Source organism: Acipenser ruthenus, chromosome 20 (assembly GCF_902713425.1).
Source record: "Acipenser ruthenus chromosome 20, fAciRut3.2 maternal haplotype, whole genome shotgun sequence".
In the NCBI taxonomy this organism is placed as follows: domain Eukaryota; kingdom Metazoa; phylum Chordata; class Actinopteri; order Acipenseriformes; family Acipenseridae; genus Acipenser; species Acipenser ruthenus.
This window is the reverse complement of record NC_081208.1, coordinates 26,534,529-26,555,091: the sequence shown is the minus strand read 5'-3', so window position 1 is coordinate 26,555,091 and position 20,563 is coordinate 26,534,529. Positions and strand designations below refer to the sequence as shown.

General features: G+C 35.2%; 1 protein-coding gene across 2 annotated transcripts in view; it reads right to left on the bottom strand.

Annotated features, from left to right (window-relative positions):
- Nucleotides 1-20,563, bottom strand: part of LOC117425769 (cadherin-8-like) — a 161,652-nt gene that overhangs the window by 126,575 nt on the left and 14,514 nt on the right. Inside the window, exon 1 of one of the 2 annotated variants that reach the window (XM_058993764.1) lies at nucleotides 12,080-12,223. The exons of the other annotated variant lie outside the window; for it this stretch is intronic. The gene's annotated coding sequence lies outside the window, so the exon portion shown is untranslated. Of the gene's footprint in view, nucleotides 1-12,079; nucleotides 12,224-20,563 lie in introns of those variants that run through there. 2 annotated transcript variants of the gene reach the window in all.

Here is a 20,563-nt window from a genome sequence, read left to right as displayed (position 1 = left end):
CCACTGTCTTTTGGAAGGAAAAAAAGATATATATGCAAATTAGGATTTAAAATAGAATACAATATATATATATTACTCTACTTCTAATTTCAAGGCTCAGTGAAGTGTATATATATATATATATATATATATATATATATATATATATATATATATATATATATATATATATATATATATTGTTTTCTTGAACTTTCCAGAAACAAAAACAACACAGCCTTACAAATTTATCGTGATCTGAAAGGCCAACCATTGCAAGAAATAATCCCTTAAGTATTCTTAAGAAAATATAGACAGTTTTGCAAAATTAAAAAAAGAAACTGCACCCATTTAGACTTGTCAGCAGAAGTTTAATTAGCATCTGTATTACTTTCATGGGAACTGACATAGCACTAAAGTAAACACATTTATATTGTCTTCCCACTGCATGAAAGGGATTTGGAGTGTGGCTCATTTCATATTTGATGGATTATTATGATAATTGTGTATAGTAGTCTGTCTTTCAAAAACAGTTACAATAGAGCTGAGTACAACATTTATCACATGTTAGCATTATTTAGTTCACAAATTATCAAAAAACGTAAATACCAGAGCAGACAGCAATAGTTTTTTTTTCCCTTTACTGCTCTGTATTTGTCAGATAAAATCATCTTTCAAACCACCAGTTGATGTTTGTGAGAAGTCAAGCTCAGGCCTCTAAGATACTAGGAAGACCTCTGTAATAAGTAATAAGGAATAGGAAAGCACAGCACAGACTTCAGAGAGAGGCAGGTTTGCAGTAAATGGATTTCCCTGCATATCAAAACTTCAGAGAATTATTGCTGAAATTCTCAATTGCTTCACAAATAAATACCATCTTGTTCTACTATCTATTACATGGGTATTAGCTATATTTATACTGTGGCCCATGCACTTTTATGACCTCAAAATCCATGTAACTCCTGTGTCACAGAACCCCTCGATGAAATATTTTCTCATAATGCACTGCAGCCCATACATCATTCTATTTATAAACCATCATAACTTTTACCACCAATCACATTTCTCCATTGCCGTATGCTATGTCATGATACACTACAGCATTTGAGTATGAAATGGAAATAGTTTGTACTGAAAAAGATATTTTGCCACTACAGCAACCGTGGAGACTACCATAGAAGAGAGAAAAGTAAAAAGAAAAAATATCTAGATTTGTAAGACAAAAAAAGCAAAAGAAAGCATGTTTAAGGTATTTCTTATACATTAATGGTGTCTAATAGAGATGATTTGTTTCTAAGTGCAGTGAATTGGAGGTAAGCATTCCAAATTTGGCCGGCCTAGTCGTTTATTAGAATTCGGAATTTACCTCATTGTGCACTTACAACAAATTATCGCTTAAGTAAACATATCAAATATGTATAACTTGAATCAACTTAAGCACTGGGAAATAACTAAATAATTTCCTTGCAAGTTCCTGTTTATTTGATAGTATTTAAAGTTTATTGAACATGTTTTTACTTTTCCTATATGTTCTATTTTTTTCAGTCAGAAAACAAAATTGTAAAAATGTTAACAAGAAAACTTAACCTGCAGAGATCTTATTTATTGCGTGAGATTAATAAATTATTCCTTTCACGAAAAACAAATGTATAAATGTGATTCTTTTGAATGCATAAATTCTGTGCCATGCTTGGTAGTATTATAAGTAACTAGGGATTTGTATGTTATGCAGCCATTCTGTCTTCAATCCATAAATTATATTTAACACAAAAAATAAACACACTGAATATATTTGCAGCTGTCTAAAGGTTATTTGCCTCCTCTGTGCACATTGCTATGTTCCCTCAACAGACCTTGTAAAATTAAATTCACATACTCTCACTTACTGTATATGCATTTGTCCTGTACCGGAATAGAGGTTCATACAAAGAACTGCTTTTTATTCCCAACGCATTTGAATTGTCAGTACAACTCACAGTGTAGCCAGCACTGTGAGTAATTGAATTTGTATTGTAGGCCCCCTCAATCCGAATGGGCTTGACACAAGTAATGGTTGGTGTGTGTGTGTGTGCATTACGTGTACATTTACTTTAACCTTAAATATTGTTTCTAAATGATATTCTGTGAGTGCACATTTTAAATGTCAGCATGAATATGTAGTACTGTATTGTATATTGAGGATTTGTTTCTCTTAAAAAATAAAGTAGCTTTATGGGGCCAGACTTCATGGAGTTGTATAGTTGCCATTTAAGTATTGGACAAATATGGCAGCAATAAAAATTACAAAATATAGTTTTACTTTATTATTTTAGTTTCTACGATTACAACTGATTCCGCCAAACTCTTGTAATTCAGAGGACATTCGAATTATGTTATTAACAGTTTTAGAAACCGTTTTACATTGTTACAGTTTAGCTTAAAAAGTGAAGGCCTGCATTACGATCTAATCCTCTCAAAACAGTTCTAGGAGAAACAGTAAGAGCAGATGAGAAAACTGGTCTCAGTTACATCCATATTGTTTCTCTAGAATAACTTAATATATTTAATTGGGGTTATCTTTATGGATGGTTATTTATTGTTGAAAGGAATAAAAGCGACTAATTAATGCACTCTTGTAAAAAGCAAAAGGGTTTGATAAATAGGATTTGTTGTTTGGTGAACCTGCAGTACAGATTGAAGTACTTGGTCACTGACCAGATTCACTTTAAAAACAATCAGGTAGAACTTAAAAGAAGTAGACAAGTAGACAAATGTCTTCTATCCTAAAAAAAGCCTTTTGCCAGAGTGCTGATCGCATTTTGCTATCAATGTTTTTAAAATAAATTATTTGGTAATAAGAAACTGAAGTCAATTAGACAAACATTTTAGCTAATACTATATACACGTTTCCAGCAGGAAAAAACTAGTTACTCCTTTTAATATCTGTTACATTTGAATGTGCTTGGAGTCCTTTAGCAGCATTTGAATTATTTAACTGCGCGAGATCTCAGCATGGAACAAGTCTTTTCAGCTCTATTTTTTAACAAAGACTTTTATCTCAGTTTTTTTTATTTCAATCAAAGCAGCTCACTTGCAAAACAAAGTGCTTTTTACTGGGATCAAATTTGACTTAAAATTGCTAATGGAAAAACTATTGTCATCTGACACAATAAAAAAAGCCCTGTAATGACAGTTTCCTCTCTGTATTGTACTTCAGTTTTTTAAAAGTAATTCTATATTGCAAATACAATTCTTTGCCATGTTCCCAGGGAAACAGCAGCACACACTTGCTGAGTTATTCTTAAAGTGTGTATTGCAATCCCATTTTGAAAACTGTGTGCATAATTATTTAATGTGGCAAATAAATAAAAATTGGTTTCTTTGTTTTATGAATATAAAGTAATCATAAATGACCTAATAATCATTGAAATTAAAGTGTGAGGCACTCTTTTTTAATATTGCATATGTTAAATGAATTGGCATCTATTGAATAGAGTTTAATGGGTCCAAGAGTTTCTTTCATATGTTTTAAGCATTTGCTTCATTCAAAGATAATTCAAAATAAATTATTAGCCACATGTTTAATTTGCAGCGAAGAATGCTGTTAAAGACCCAAACTTCCCTTTCACTTTACTTTACTTTCATTTGAAACTAAATTATTACAGAATGGAATCTGTATTTGTCAGTACTCGCTGTATTATATTTTTTGTATTCTATGGTTTTAAACATTGACAGATATATCACAGATATATTTTTCAGTTTTGCAATGGGGACAGGTCTTCCTGGTAACTGCTGCTTGTGACAGGGATAGATATTAGAAATAATCTATGACTGAGTGATTCAAATGTAAAAACTGTCACAACTCTGCTCAAAATGATCAGATGAGATCAGCAAGTTCAGATGTTTTAATGTATACTGTAGGTGCTTGCTGTGTAAAGAAAACAGGAAGTCATATCTATCTATCTGTTCCTATTCCTGTTGCTTATTTACTATGCAATTGTTCCTGAATACATGAGTTTACACTGAAGTCCATCTCTATAGCCACCCATATTTTAAGAACAGATTAAATGTAATGTGTTAGCAGATTAAGGAAAGTACTTTACTGGATTGATATTATTAGGCTTATAGATATAGTTAAGCAGCATGTGGCCAAATAACATTAGAAGTTAATGTCATAAAGCTCTCCAGTAAAGTAATTAAACGGCTATTTTTCTAGCCCTCTCGGAATTCTATTAAGAAGTAATTTTACACTAATGACGGAACTATGCAGTGCGTATTATTTGCTAAAGTTAGCACAAAACGTACTGTGCACATTGCATTTGATAAAAATAGAAAGGATAATGATACAACTTAAATGATTACTTTAATGTCATATTGTTTACAATTAACACAAGTCTCAAAGTTGGAGGACATGGCTGGAATTACCTTATAAACGATGCCTGCTGGGTGCATTAGGAAAAATTGCGTCAGATGTAAAAATCACAGTTTTTTTAAAAACATAAGCAAAGTTTACTGGGGTGTTTGGATGCTAGGGAGTCATATACTGATTTATGATTTCCATAACATGAGAGTAGGTGTTAAAACGTCATGCTGATATTGGATTAAGCCCTCTCCAAGATAAGTGTGTGTGTTTTTTTTCTTTATGAAAAAGAATTAGGAGTACTGAACTTTGAAAATCCACCCCAATATATTTTTTAATAAATTCCATTCTGTCCCAATGGAGGAGCCCTTGTGAAGTGGGTTTAGGATTGAGCCTCCAAGGTGTGAGGATGGGGAACCACCACCCCCAATACTGTCGCAGAGGTGGCAAAGGAGACCACACAGACAATGAAAAAAAGGCATACAGTGAGGTTTAATAAGGAGACTGGTTAGTAGATGAAAGAGAGGCATTGTCAGACAAATTCACCCGATGAAGTCCACAAACTAACAGGTTAATAAGGACAGAGGTATGAAGATTGGTTGCCATTAAGAATATTACTAGGCCCAATAATGTCTAAAAATGTTTGCATGTGAAATTGAAGGAAGATAAAGGAAAATGAAGAAACTTTACATTAAAATGTAATATCCACTCCCCCATTGCTTTATTCAACCTCATACACCAACTCTCTACAAATCCCTGAACTGTGTGGCCTCTCAATGCCAAGGCTGCCAGTTAAGATGCCAGTCACCTTCAGACATGTCAGTATAGACTCACCAGAGCTAATGCCCTTTAGAGTCCAAACATCCATCTAAAAATACATTATTTTGCATGGACGTGACCAGATTTCGTTATTAGAATTTAAAAAAAAATCCATTGCCAAGTCCCCAGCAGATAATGGATAATTGATAATTTGGTAATAAGCACGCACCATCACCCTCTAATGATATAAACAATAGATACAACACAGTAGAGAGTAGACTCAAATGTATTTCAGCTGTTGCTTTCCCCTCATGGTGAAAGATGAAAGATGAAAGTATTATTGCAAAGATAATGAGGACACATTTTTCACAATTATCCATAATTATTCACACAAAAAAGAAAAATTTGCACAGGGAAATAATGGGCCTGTGCTTTGTTTATTGCTACAACTGTACTCTCACAGTTTGAGACGTATACATCACAGCACTCACATTTCAGTGGCTTGTCATCTCTTGGGCAGATTTAAAATCATAAAAGATCATTTGGATTATGTTTGGATCTCAAAGAACACATTTACATTTAGTGTTTTCTTTTTTCGTAAGTATCATTTCTTCTACTCATAAAAAGAAAACACTATTAAATACAGTTTTGTTAAGTGCGATTAGCGGGTTGTCAATATTTCGATTTGGTCCCAGCCTTAGACTCAAGGTAAAGGAATACCCTTATGTGAAATTAGACTTTTTTTGTGCTGTGCACTTCTGTAAAATGTTTTTTTTCTAAGTTTATTTATCTACGTTGTTCAGTTGCTTTTGCTCATCTGACAATAAACAGAAACGTTAAAAATGTATTGTTATCATTTCAGTTTTATAAATATGTATGTTGTAAACCGATGTCTGTTCATTTGTTTACTTATTTACATTTTCTTGTTTTGATTTGTAAAATAAATGTTCATATATATATATATATATATATATATATATATATATATATATATATATATATATGCTTCAGTTGTTCAGATGTTTATGCGAAATACTCAATAAAAAAATAAATAAATAAATACATCCAACTGTTTCTCCTTTCGTTGTACTATTTACAGTGTTTTGAATAAAGCAGTCAGAAAGACGGCTGCGGGGCTTCTAGGTATGAATATATCTCCAGTCCTTCTAGTGTTAAAGAGCAGTTCTAACACATTCTAATTGAATTCAGAAGTCACCTATTGATGCCAGGAGTTTTGAAAATTATCGATATGTTATTGTTCTTGTTCGTGTTAGCTGGAGAAGCAATTATACAAAAAAGGATGTTACTAATACAACTGTGACTACTATGACTACTATTGCTAATCATAATGCCTTTAAGTTGCCATCCTCATTTTCTTTTGTTAGTACAATACATATATCTAGGGTGCCTGGCTGAGCTAAAGCCATAATAATGCAGACGAAGTGAGACACACACTGTATCGAGTCACAGGAAGGTTGTAGACTGTAATTTCAGATATATTGGGGACTAAATCATAATATTGATTCATGGTCAAACAGCAATACCATTAGTGCATATGTGATGCAAAATGATACTGAGCCAGCCACTTCATTACATGCCAGTTATTAGTTTTGACATTTCAGAAGTAAACATCCATGTTTAAACAAGGTGCAGAATACCACACATGCACAGGGTAGAATGAGGTAGATAGATAAAAGCATCTGCATGGAAAAATGTAGAAGAAGAAGAAAATTGTCATTCTGAAGGAAATCAGTGTAGCGTACAAAGGATGGTTACATAAAGTGGATGTCATGTAACATTTTTCATCATGTAACTTGCTTTCTGTGGCAGGAACACCTACATTCTCTCTTTTCAGAATGGTTTTAGTGCAATGTCTTTTCCAGCAGTGCACATACTTACTTGGAATAAATACAATAATCCCTAATTTACACTGTTTATAACTTCCCTTTTCCCCCAGCCAGAATGCAAGGTGATTTATAAATATTTTCTTTATCCATTTACTTCAAGGTGGACTGAGTATAAGTGTGTTTTTATGTCTATATGAACTTATCACCCACTCATAAAATACCAAAGTGCATTTACACTACTCCAGGTAGACTCTTTTTACTCCAACTAAACTTTTATTATTGTATGTGAGTCACGAAGGAACTGTAATGGGTTTATTTATTTAGTAAGTGATATGAGAAAGAGGTTAAGAAGTCTTTAGCTTGAAGCTCTTATTCCTGGTAGCTTGGTGCGACTGGAGAATCATACAGTCTGCTGGGAGATGAGGGTTTTGGGAACTACAGATCCCAGCATCAATGTAAGTAACTGTGTCCTTTATGAGCCATTGTGTGGTAAAATGGTTCTTGACTCCTCCCACAGCTAATCTTTGCTGCGCATAATAGGTGAGAGTAGTGGCTAGCAAGTAAAAGGGCAAAGACGGCAGCCAAGATGAAACAATCAAATTGCTGAACTTCAGTATGTGCAGCAAGGTGTAGCTGCGAGAGGAGCTTCTTTCTTAAGCTGATGGAAAACAAAGCCACCTGTGGCTTGAAACTTGGTTTCAGGAGACTAGGTTTCAGGCCACTGCATGACACACTAGGGGAGAATTGAGGAGACTGATGGTGCCAAATCAGCCAATCAAAACCCCACTTTTAAAAGAGAGAATATTATTTTGATTATTTAATTGGCAGGCTATAACTGTCAACTGTCAAGATAGATACTGAAACAGCAATAGTGATTTCTTCCATTGCTTTGATGGCTGGTGTTCTGCTCCAGTTTAAGAAGAAAAAAAAAAAAAAAAAAAACATTGGGCAAGAGGGTGGTTGCTGCATAGAAAACAAAAGGGCTTTTACTTGTATTGAACCAAAGTACTTTTGGAGCTGTTAAAGATGGTGGAAGGCCTTATAAAAAGACAAGATACTGTAATGTGTGAAGCCATCTCAACTGGTGAACAACTTGCCATTACATTGAGCTTTCTGGCAACTGGGGAGACCAAGGTTCTATATGTATTAGTTGCTGATGAGGCATTGTAATTGAAGCCCTATCTTATGAAACCTTTCCCACGTGGGCAGCTTAACCTTGAATCCCAGATATTCAATTACTGACTCTCCATGACATGAAGATGTGTAGAAAATGCATTTGGGATCTTGGTAGCATGCTGACGTGTTTTTAGGAAGCCCATTGGACTCGCCCCCCAAAAAGTTGAAATCATTATGTTGGCAGCATGTACACTTCATAACTTCCTAAGAATGTGTCCACTCTGCCTGGCTGCATTGACCTGGGGACAGGACAGGTCACCTATGCCCTCCTTTGGTGGAAACTGCTGCAACCATGCTGCTTGTGTTGCCACGCTTGTCCATGAGAAATATAAGAATTTTTTCAGTTCTCCTGCTGGCTATGTTAGCTGGCAGCTAAATGCTACATAAAAAGTTCACATTGTGTAATATATTATGTATTTATAAAGTTTAAATGTATATAAACAGTAGGTTCCATCTAGAACAGTTTTTTGTTAGTATGTCAGTTTTTTTTCTTTTGCTTCAAAAATCTTATTCATTGTTATCTATTATCTATCTTGATGAGCAAATAAACATATTTTTATGTTTTTGGTTTTTTTTGGTCTCAAATTCTTTTGCAGAGGTCCTACACCCTGTTGTATCGTGTTGCTTAAATGTATTATAATCTACATCTTAAAGTAGTGCAAACCATGGTTTTTCCATTTAAAATTATTACCTCGCTTCATCCCTGACAATACTGCAATGATTTCCTTTTAATTCTATCGAAGATATTTATGTTCTTGCTTATCTATTTTATACTCCTATTTGGAGTATGCAGATAGCTCACAGACAGCGCTATCAATGACTAGACTAGTTCCTTGTACCTAATGTTTTGTAATTAAAATACACTTGAGGTCTAGCTGCTTGTGTTCAACAGCAAAAGTACCAAGATCCAGCACTTTGTCAACATCTTTGTATTTAAAATATTTGTACAGTGTACTACATATAGAATGATCATAAAAAAGAACTACAAGTAATAAAACGTAGAAAATGGTTTGAGGCGAACAATGTTTATTTTAAAGCACTGGAGAAAGGGTCATATTTTCAAAGCATTTAGTCTAGTATTTAGTTAACTCCTTTTTTGTTATTGATTAATAGATGTTTTTCTCTTTTAAAAAAAAAAAATAGGAGTTAAAGAATGTGGCTTGGCATTTCAGCCAGAGAACATGCAACACATCTACCAAAAGCCTCACTCTGAGCATTTATAGCTAATGATGAATACCGGTTTGATGCTACTCGGTCCAATGAGGTCTTCCGGTTTTGAGTCTGCTTGGTGTCTTGAAAGAACTAGGAGACACAGGCGATTGTGGTTCCAAGCACTCTGTTTCAGCTGGCGAAGGTATTTCTGCAGAGTAGATGCCAAAATCTACACAAGTCTTGGCTCAACCTAGGTTTGTATACATCAGCCAAGAACTTCATGCGTTCATAATATGACAATTTAGGTTTGTACAGATCACCTCCAGCACCAGACCTTTTTCTCCTCCTTCACATTTCCATTCTGTCTTCTGAATATTGTCTGCAGGCTCTTCCACTTTATCTTTATATCAGTTTCTGTGGTAAAAACCAATACATAGTATTTTAGCTTAAAATCTAGCTACATTATTTGTTTTTATGAACATGTATGTTTATTACATTTTTTATTTACTTTTGATATGGAATTCCCAAATCAAGTTTCAAAACATTTGTATGAGCAGTTTTTAAAATGTAACTGGTTATTAGCACCTTCATTATTCCTGTTTCTGTTAACAGAAGGAGGTGTGAAAACTTAAATTTGCCTAATAAGCCAGTGTGGTCCAGTGGTTAAAGTCCAGGGCTTGTAACCAGAAGGTCATTGGTTTAAATCCCACTTCTGCCATTGACTGACTCAATGGCAGAAGTGCTCCATGCTGTGGATGAGATGTTAAATCAATGTCCTATTGTAAGTGACACTGCATCTAATGCACAGTTCACAGCCTACCTCTGTAAAGCGCTTTGTGACGGTGGTCCACTATGAAAGGGGCTATATAAAAATAGATATTATTATTAATAATTCATTTTGAAGGAGTTCCGCCTTCAATCTTAATGTTATGCAACATTTAATGTAGTGTTTAAATTGGTTATTAATTAATTTATTTTTCTACTTTTTACTTTGATATTTATGGCAATATAGAGCACCATAGAGCAGCAGGGGAGAAACGTAAGGGCTGCTTAAGATCGAAACATGATTTTTTTTTTTCATTTAACCTATATAATTACTGAATAAAGAATAAACAGATTGACAAAATGACATTTCTCAGTTTCTGTTATTATTGCGTACATCCAGAATTATATAAAAAAAATAGTACTGACAGTTCTTTCATTTACCAATCGCAGAAAACAAATTAATAATTTCAAAAGTACAGTTTAAAAAACATTTACTAGTAAAACTTCTGCTAAATAACAGCCAATTTTCTTTTCCATGGATGTATAGAAAATTACCTTGAAACCAATCAATAAGTATATTTTCTTTGACTGTATCCCACAACGGTTTTCCAGATGGCATTTAATTTTTTCATTCGAGGGGAAGACATGTGATTAATTCCAGCCTTTGTATTGGCTAAACTTGGCAAGTCTCCTGGTGTCATTAAAAATAAAAAAGTCGTTTGACACAGCAAAGTGGCTTCAAACTAGTCCCCCTGTCTCCTGGAACCAGGTTTCAAGCCACTGTTCCTGAAAAAGTAGGATTTTTTTCCTTTAACCAAACATTTAAGAGAAGTACATGTTAGGACAACCACTAGTATGCTGCACAAAACTAAACCTAGTATCACAAACTGTTGAATTGGAAAGGGAAATGCCATGGCCTAATGCAATTGATGCAATTAGCAAACTGACTTGTGACCTTATAGAATCTAAAATTAGACAGCAACATTTCTTGTTTGTGAATCAGTTTTCATTGGAAAAATTGAGTTTGCCAGGTGGGTTTGTGCCATTAAGTTATACATATACAATGTTTGACAGGCCTGATAATATGCTACTTAAATCTAAGAATATTCTGCAAAACACTTGTTGACAAAGAACACTGTTTGGTCACCCTGCTACGATCAATGACGACAAGCAGCAAAACTATTCAGGTGAGGCCTTTCAATTAAAAAGAACACTTAAGGGCAAGTGCCATCCATGCATGACTCACACCTCAAATGCACTCTGCTAAATTGCAAACAACAGCAGCTTCAAAAACATATAACTAATATGCTTAGCAGAACATGTGTTTGTTTATTTTAATCCATTTTAAGAGAACATAGTACAAGAAGTGGAATCATTGAGTAGTATATAGGACTTGAGACTTCAGACAGACTATATTGAACTAATACCAATAATTTAATAAAACTTGTTTACTGCTCCATGTAGCTTATACCTTTCTAGCTGGACCATTCAGATCAATTTTTAGCCTGAGGCTACCCTCCAGCAATTCAAGCTAATAAAAAGAGTGGGACTGAATTAATTGCAATAAAGGGGGTACTTGACTGATAATGTCAAAGCAAACTAAACCAGCATGGTACTTGTATTTACTCAGCAATCAAATGTAACCATTTTAAAAGAACATCGGTGTAAATGCGTTTCACCCATGCTATAGGTTCAATAGTCACCAATCTGCACCATCATAACTGTCTTAAAAGGAGAGACATCAGGAAAAGAATAACCCTTTTTCTTTTGTAAAAACAATTGTAATATTTTGCTGCACATTTATTATTATTATTTTATACACACAAATGACAGTGCATGTAAACCCATATCATTTTTTCTGCTTTTTGAGAAAACTGTTTCAAAACCCCCACAAAAAACAGCGTGATTATTTCCTCAACATAACAATTTGTAAAGAAATAAATCTGCATACAACAGTAGTTTTCCCATGGCAGTTAGCATCAATATGACAACACAAAAATAGTAATTACCAAATTGCATTTTTTAGCTATATGGGAAAAGGATATTTTTTAAGAAAACTTACCTCCTGCCAGAGTAAGAGGTACAGAATAGATGGTCAATTATGAGGCAACAATGCATTCTACAGTACTTGCCAGCAGGTTAGGAAAGGAAGCATAAAATACCCAGCTGCTACACTGCGACCATTTACCTCAAATTAGGTCTGCTCTTTAAAGCTAAAGCTTATGGCGGAGACACTGGACTAGAGCGCCCTCCTCCACACAGGAAAGATAATAGATTTTCTAACAGTGCACAGCAGCATTTGGTAATGGCTTTTCTACTTGTGTAAAGATGAGGGGCTAACTCAGTGTGAGCTCCCTAGCAGTTGTTTGACTGTGCCCTGCTGTGCTGTACTTCATAAATACTTACAGCCTAAACCAGTGCCGGCAGAATGCAAAAATCTCTAGGGCAACCAGAGAGAGACACCTCAAGAACAAATCAATGTAAAGCAATCTTATATAGGGCAGATGGCAAAGGGGAAAGGGAAAGATGAAATGAACATTTACAATACATGCAGGTATTTTAGTTTATTTCTAACAGTTAGTCAAAAAGTACTGTAGTTGATATGGTTTTGTGTAATTCAAAATTGTATACCATCCCTAATTGGGAATTACTAGAATTGTTTGTATTATTATTATTATTATTATTATTATTATTATTATTATTATTATTATTATTATTATTTAATATAATTACACACATAAAACATCTAACTGATGACAGACATTTTTTATTTGAACATTTTTTTCCTGAACCAAAACATTTGGTTGTTCATGAACCACTCACTGAAATATGCACCCAGTTATACTGTACAATATTCTTCCAATTGCACCAAGAGAAAATGGGGGGAAAAGGAAAGCAATTTTACTAAGCTAATCAGCCTTTCTACCCTCATCCAAGTCCTTCAGTGACAGCTGTTGACATATGAATCTCCAACTTTTATAATATGCTGCTGCCTGAAATACAGATTCTGACAGCTCTTTGCTAGTATGCATTTGTTTCTGAAGCAATAACGGATAATCCTAATATAAGTCAGTAACGATGTTGCAAGTATTAATAATGAGATACTGGCAGCTTCCTGTGTGGAAGAAATCGGGATTCATGACTCCGTAAAACATTAGTAGAAACTTAAAAAAAGAAAGAAAAGACGCCACACTTAGCACACAGTTTTGAGAGTGGAGCTTTGACAGTGTCACAAGGAGCATGAAATATTACAAACCCCTGGGACAGTGATTGATGAGGTCTACCAATCATTCTAGAGCAGGGAGAGATTTTTACACTGCACCTCATTTAAATCACTCTGAGTGTTTTTTATTTATTTATTTATTTATTTTTATTTACAGGGTTTACCATAATAATATGCAGATTGTAAATTCTTATCTACCATGGCTTGCTGAAGATCACAATGATGCCTTTTAGTGAGAACACAGATGGACAAAAAATATGTTCACTGCATACTTCATATTTTCTAATAGTTTAATTTAAAACAATGTATTTTTGTCTAACCCTATACAGTATATCAATTCTTGATCTTGAATTACATGTTTCAAAGACATTCTTCACAATCAATAATGGACATTTATGCAAATGCTGCCTTTGGAAACGTTGCTGAAACTGTGGATTGTCTGTTGACAAAACAAAGCTAAGACATGCCTGTCATGGAGTTCTATTGGCATGCACCAAGATGCATCTTAGCCTCTCCATCTTTATCACTAGGTACTAGAATTGAACATATAATTTTAAAACAGAATGTTTGACCTATGACATTGAATATGAATGGTGAAGGGGCCATCTTAAGAGCAGTTAATGTCTTCCATTAACTAGAATAAAGGAGAACTTGTTTGTTTTTACATCCATTGGCATTAGAAATACATAAATAAACAATGCAAAAATGCAACATTGCATACATGATCAGAACAGTGATCCCATGAAGCAATGCAGGCAGTTTCTTTTTTTCTTTGGGGGGCGGTTGTTGGTATTTGTTGTGAATTTTAGTTAGGTATGACTTTTGAATGTTTTTTCTAAGGTTAGCCTTTCACAGGAGTTCAATGTTAGTGAATGTTGATATGAAAAGCAGCTGAGGGGAGTTTTAAGCTTGACAGATCTAAGCTCCCTGCTGCGCGTGGAGCCCTGCTGCTGGGGCATGAGGTGCGCCTACAGGGGAAACAAGATGGGAAGATGCCTACTCACCTGTTCAGAGAGCACCACATGACAGGACCTTAGTGTGCGGTTCACGGGACACATCAGCTGGTGATGGGAAGGGAGTAGGGGAGTCATTCTGCATTTTGTAATGAAATACATTCCTGTCCCAGATACAGTTCTGCTTAAAATGAAATAAACAGTATGTGCTGAAGTGATAAAAATAAAGATTTGGAAATGGGAGGCCCTGTTTCTTTACCCCATTGAGTATTATTTTATGAAGACATTTAAATTAAAAAAAAAACAGTGTCATCAATATCAGTATCAAACTGTAATCATAAAAACACTGAATGTAAAAACAAAAATATTTATGTAACTCAGTTTTGTAAATAGGGACCCCTGTTTCTTCTATGTTTTATAGGATGTAAAATACAAGTTTTTACTAGTTGTCCAGATGTAAATTCCAAGGGCTTTCATAGTTGGTGTTGCCGCACACACACACACACACACACACACACACACACACACACACACACACACACACACACACGCACACGCACGCACACACACACACACACACACACACACACACACACGCACGCACACACACACACACACACACACACACACACACACGCACACACACACGCACACACACACACACACACACACGCACACACACCATTAAATACTATATGACAGCTACGTGTCAAATAATTACAGAATGTAAGAAAGAAAATGAGGGACCTCAGTGACTTCAAATAGTGGAGTGATAGTGGATATCTGCAACATCCATCAACACAATTTTTTTCCCCAGTCAATATATATCTCTGTGTTAATAAAAATTATAGTCAAATAATTTTGAAGTTACTTAGTTAATACCATACAGTATATTGATGCTGCATGACCATTAATTAAATGCATTATCCATCCCCAATGTGTGTGTTTGAATTTTAAGAGAATACAAAAATGATAATATTTGTCTATTTTATTTTCTATTGTGTTATGCATTCAGGGCAGCCTCTCTCTTTGTGGCAGTTTATCAACTGTAATCCTGGGAGGGCAGATTGGTAAATAATATCATCTCATTGACACTAGTTTCAAAGGTGACTCCATCATCACTGTCTGAAATACATTCTGGCCCTTAGTAATAAATGATTACAGCTAAATGAATCCCAGAGGTTCACCACTAATGCAGAACAAAGGCAGAAGAATAAGAGACGCACGGCTCAAGGTCTATTTTTCATACCAGCATAATTTTTCGCTTCACTGATCTATCACTAAACAACAGCTGCTGAGCTTGAGACTGGCTGCACTGTAGGAATGATGCAAAAAAAAATGGAGGAAAGAAAAACATGCTTAAGTGACGGGGTCAGATGTGTTGGCCTCAGGCACCTTTTAAAAATAGTCTTAGAGAGGAGAAGAACGAATAGCAGATAAATGTGTTGGACACATTACATACTAGACATGGTAGACTGGCAGTCTGCTACAATCTTCAGTATGTGTAGATCGTTATTGTGTTGCTTATGGAAGTTGCTTGGTTGGCAGTACTGGAGACTAACTGTGCAATAGTCCTCTATATTTATTTACAGAGCAGGAATAGGAGTGGGACTATGTGAGTCTCAAGCCTTGCATGGAGATAACACCTTCTCTTGGGTTATGAGAGAGAATCCAGTCACTGTCTTTGTGAAACCGTGCCCAGTAATGCAGGCATGGGTGATGCTTTTGTGATGTGGCGAAGGCGAAGTTTGAACCCAGGCCTTGTTGTTGTTGCTGTTATTGTATACCAGTGATGACAGTACCATCTATAAGCTTCACATTTGGTATAGTTTCTGATGTTGGTAAAACATCTTCTGTAGAACACAGTTGTTTTTATGAAGGGCTTTAGCTGAGACTCTAATTACTTGTAGACTAATGAATTTTCTCCACTTTCTTCCTGCACCTGTTTACGCTGTCAGAATAAAATTAGCAAACATTTTGTTTTCCTTGTGGTGTTTACAGATGTTTTGAACGACCTTGGTTTATCATTAGAGTTGTACAGGATACAAAAAACATTACTATAATCAGGAAAGAACTCGAAAGAATCAAATTAATTATACTGGCTACAGTTCGTAAACAAAACAATTTGGATAAAAGATCTGTTGAAAATAAAATTAGTATCTGTTGAAAAAAAAAAATGTAATACAACTGTTTAAAAAAGCAAAGCTAAACAATCTAACATTTTAAGTCCTTGTAAGATCAAGTCCAATCCCTGATGACTATGGTAACTTTCCATTATGCACAAAGGGTTTGAGAAGCATAATACAGACTTCAGACATTTGGGATAACCTTGAATGATACATTTGTCATCATAGTCCTCTGCCTACCTCTCTGCACCAAGTGCATGAAATATTAATTGCTGAATGGACCAACATCCCTCCCTGAACCGCATGGAGTCTATACCTCGTCATGTCAAGACTGTGATCAGGGCAAACAATGACCTAACATGATATTAGGTACAGATCCTAATAAAGTGTCCAGGCAATGTATCTATACTGTATGTAAATATATTTTATGATTGAATCTTCCCATAAGTATCAATAATCTGAACTACAGTATATTGTATCATGTTAGTTTGGATACAATCAGTATGTTGAACATTAAAATGTTTTTACCCTAAAAGCCAATAAACAATAAAGAAAAGTTTAGTTTCTGTACATTTTGGGGAATTTGACAACAAAAATGTTATAACAGTGTTGCTTGCATCTTCAGATATTTTACAGCACGGATCATCAGAAAAAAACAACAAGATGAACTCAGCAACTCAGTGACCCACTAAACTCTAAACATGAGGTCATTTAGGACTCTCAGGTGAGTTTAATAACTGGTCTTTTGCGTTTATAGGCTGAATAATTGACCTTGTTCATTGACCTAAACATTGATATAGACGACAAGTAAGAAACAATTGAAGAGGATTTACAAGTGCTGGATAAATCCACTCCAACAAATTCCATCCACTACATAGCTCGATGCGTATGCTTTAATGTGAGTTTTTAATTTTTAAAAATGAAAAAGACTCGCTGCATCTCAAATATGTTTTTGCCAAATGAACAGTAACATCATTCTTAGTACTTATTTATTTATGTATTTATTTTAATATTAGATTTCTGTCGTCTAGACGATGTTTATAACTATGCAGAAAGTCATTTTTGCTGATAGTGAGGCCTGCTTGTCAATTAATGTCATTTGAAACACAGAGCTTGCAGAAAGATTACATTTGAAAATCCGTCACCAACGCAAGTAAGGGCTTCCAACTTCCATCCAGGTGGCCTAGGATGCATTTGAAACAGTCTGATTTAAAGATATTTTCTTTTCTCATATCTGATAGTTTTCTGACAGATATTTGAAGATAGCTGTCAGTGTTTTCTAGCAGAGCTTCAGCCTGCTCATATAATTTTAATTTTTTTTTCTTCTTTTTTTAGATGATCTATGGCTGTGTTCACACTGGGTCCGTTTAGAGGGTTTGGTCCTCACTCGGTACGGTTCGGTACATTTGGTGTGATGTGTGAACAACGAAGTCCACTTGGGAAACAAACCGTACCAAGTCCACCTAAAGAGGTGGTCTCGGTCCGTTTGGCAAACGCACCGAGTCTGGTTCACTTGCTAAACAAGTAGAGCAAAAAACTAAGTGTCCAGAGGAACTACCGGTACATTATGGTTACTGTTTCCCGGTTGGAAACAGTACAATTGTTAATCGTCCCAGTTTTGCTATTGTATATTTTTTTAAGTAAAAAACTGTATCAGCATGCTCAGCAAGTTAATAGCAGAGAAATGTATTAAGTTGTGTGTTAGCGCCATTCAAAAATAAAATAAACAATCTTATGGATTAGTTGTTTAATCATTTTGATTATGTGTAAATGGTAACAGCTGATCTATTTTTTTAAATCTGGGTTTTTGTACATTTAACGTGTTTTGACTGGATGACAATATAAAGAAAATAATTAGTTGTTAACGTCTGCAATAAATTCACCTGATGTTTAATTTTTAAACTATTATAGTGTTATTTTATATACTGTTATTTTTGGCGTCAGAGTTGCTACGGTGTCAATGAATTGAAGAAAAAAAAACTCCCTGTTTTTCACTGTGGAACTCTGGTAATCCTAAACTACATGTACAGTGCGAGAAACTGGAGTTGATAACAGCTAATAGCAAAGAATTAACAGATACTTAACACACCAATAGAGCAGATACACACATGTATCAATAATACTGAATTATGTTGTTTTCTGAATTAAGACATTTCCAACTTATAGTATGGTTACAGGCACACTGTATTTCTGGTAGTTTTGGAAAACATCATTTTCTGAACAATAATTCAGATTTCAAAACTCATATTGGAATAGGATGAACTTTTCAAATTCATGTAAGCACATGTTTTCTGAAAATCATTTGTAGATTTTTTTTTATTATTTATTATTCATTTGCCCCCCTCATGACCTTTCCAACTGCCCACTTAAGGCCAAGCAGAGCATAGTATGTCAGTCATAATCCCATGGGCACCCAGCAGCAAAGTACCTTACAGGCCGTAACGAAAGAAACATTTGGAGAATGTTTATGTTCAAAATAGAAGTGCCTGAATTGACAAAACTACGTTTCTTGTTTACCTCATGCACAATGATTCAAGACTTGTTCAGTGTTGATTGCACCCAGTAAAAATACATACATACATACATATATACATACATACAGATGACTAAGGAATATAAGCAGTGGTCTGAGGGTGCTTGTAAAGGTACTGTTGTTCTACCTGATTTCTGCAGGCCGCTGTCCAGGGTGCTGAACACAGGGTGCTGAATACTGCCATTTCATCTATAACCAACCAAGTCATTATTTGGAGTAACTATGGTCATTAACAAATAAAATGGTTCTTCTGTAACTGGCATTCACACAAGCAGTTCTAACTTTTAACCTTTCCTATAGGGTCAGGGTTCGTAACATGAGCGCAACACTGTATGTTACATTACCTGCACAAGAATGCTGTGGTCACCCCATGTACTATTTAATATCAAATGAATTGTAGTCTCACCTATTTTAATATAAGGTATACAATAAAAGTGTCATTATATTATAGCTTCAGAAACTGAAGTATGCATTTGAACTCTGCTGTGTTTCCTGGTCCAGTCCAGCCTAATCCATAATTCCACATATAAAAAAGTTGCATATGAGAAGAAGCTATTTGGTTCATCAATGCTCACCCAGACAGCTCTTGAAGGCTCCTTTTGAATCAGCAGCAGCAAAACAGCTTGACAACTCATCCCATACACCCATCACCAGTGTTGTGAACCACTGAAGGTCCCACTGTCTGTTTGGGTATAGCTAACATTGCGGATCAAAGTTAATCAATCTCTGGTGATTGCTGTGGAAAATGTCTCTTTCAGGTTTAACTCATGTTTGAACTTGCATTAGCTGGCATGTGGACAAGATCACTAAAATGATTTGAAAGCAGCAACAATAGAACAAAGGTTAAATATCTCAACACAGAATGGCAACATTCCAAAGAAAGGGTAGCATTGAGAAATGACTGAATGCCAAATAAAAAATGAACACTGGCAACTTGTGGAAAATGAAATAAGCAAGAAACAAGCAAAAAATGCAAAAATAAAACCTAATCTTAACCAGCAGCAACTCTCTCCCCTCAAAGGTTGCCACAAAAAATCAATGATATTGGACTTTTAAGTGACACTGAAAACATTTGCTAAAAATGTATTATAATACAATCTGTGAGGTATAACAAATTATTCCATAGAATTTTACTGACCCAGCTTGTATTTAAGAAAACCTGCAGTTTTGTAAGTTTCTTGTTGCTGCTGGCATTATCTCATGCCAGCATCTTGAGATTTTGGGGCTGATGTAAGGATAGGCGCAGTGCAAACAATTGCGGCAGCAAAATCCAAATTGCCTAGAGGCTAGGCAATTATTTTGCACTGCGGCCTATGTAAGCTTAAGAGCAATGCAAATTACTCAACACGCACAAATAATGAGCTGCAATCATGACAATAAGCACCACCTGTGCATTGGGCTGTTTAGTGGCCGCACTTACAGTCCAGAGGTGAGGTCACAGTACAGAGAGCAATAGGCGCTGTATGAGATTTGTGGAGCACGAAAATCAAACCAAACAACAAATATGTCAGAGGAAGGGCAGCAGTCCTCTTGGCACACAGAAAAGAAAAGTTTTCTGAGGAGGAGCTGTCCTTACAGCTGAGGTCACTCAGCATGCAATTGAGTTATTTAGAAAAGCCTTAGCTTTTCATCAGTTATGCTACCAAAGAGGCCATAAAGTCCTCTATAGTGGAGAAAGTCAATGCTCTTGGTGTTACCAGGAGGATAGTCA